Source organism: Dioscorea cayenensis, chromosome 15 (genome assembly GCF_009730915.1).
Source record: "Dioscorea cayenensis subsp. rotundata cultivar TDr96_F1 chromosome 15, TDr96_F1_v2_PseudoChromosome.rev07_lg8_w22 25.fasta, whole genome shotgun sequence".
In the NCBI taxonomy this organism is placed as follows: Eukaryota; Viridiplantae; Streptophyta; class Magnoliopsida; order Dioscoreales; family Dioscoreaceae; genus Dioscorea; species Dioscorea cayenensis.
The window spans coordinates 18,961,045-18,961,868 of NC_052485.1; the positions used below are offsets into that span (position 1 = coordinate 18,961,045).

Consider the following 824-nt stretch of genomic DNA (forward strand, 5'->3'; position numbering starts at 1 on the left):
AACCGTGTCTCGGTACTCCTTATAAATTTAGCCATTAAACTGGTGAGGTCGTTGGAAGGTTCTGAGGAGGATGAGGACTGCGACTGTTGTGTAATTTGAGGTGGATGCTTATACTGTTGCTGCTGCTGCTGAACCAACTATCCCTGTCTCGACTGACTTCAAGAAAAAATTTGATGATTCCTCCATCTGGCAGAAAGAGTATTGATGACATCAACTTGATAAATACCAGCAGTCTTCACTGGTTTGTTCCTCTCAAAACTCCATCGATACCCATTGTTTGTAATCTCTTAAATTATATTTTGTGCCTCGCTCAGTTGCTTGTCACACAAAGAACCTCCACCAGCTGCATCAAGTATCTGTTTGGTGGAAGTATTCAGTCCATTATAGAAGACCTGGATTTGCATCTAGTCAACAATTTCGTGCTGCGGACATTTCTTCAACATTTCCTTATACCATTCCCATGTATCATATAAGGATTTAGATTCTAACTGGCAGAAAGAGGAGATGTCGCTTCTGATTTTGGTGATCTTAGCAGGGTGAATGACAACTCCCCTTATGTATGTCCCGCAAGTGCACGGGTTTGTCGAGTAATAAAATCCCAGGTGAGTGGATATCGTATCCACAGGGAGTAGGGAATAAAAATATTTAAATTATTTCTCAACCAAGTGAAAGATGAATAATGGTTTTGTTAACAAGATTTAATGTAAACAAGAATAAAAGAGACAAGAAACAGAAGCACAAGTAAAGGGGAGGTAAGGCAATGAATATAAATGGTGTACTTGGATATTATTCTGCCTAGGACAATCGGTTCAAGTGCAAAACCC

The 824-nt window shown here is 39.8% G+C and overlaps 1 non-coding gene across 1 annotated transcript; it reads left to right on the top strand.

Annotated features, from left to right (window-relative positions):
- Positions 1–414: 414 nt before the first annotated feature.
- Positions 415–521, top strand: LOC120278278. Its single transcript, XR_005541617.1, has one exon. It is a non-coding gene; the product is annotated as a small nucleolar RNA R71 (small nucleolar RNA).
- Positions 522–824: the final 303 nt, after the last annotated feature.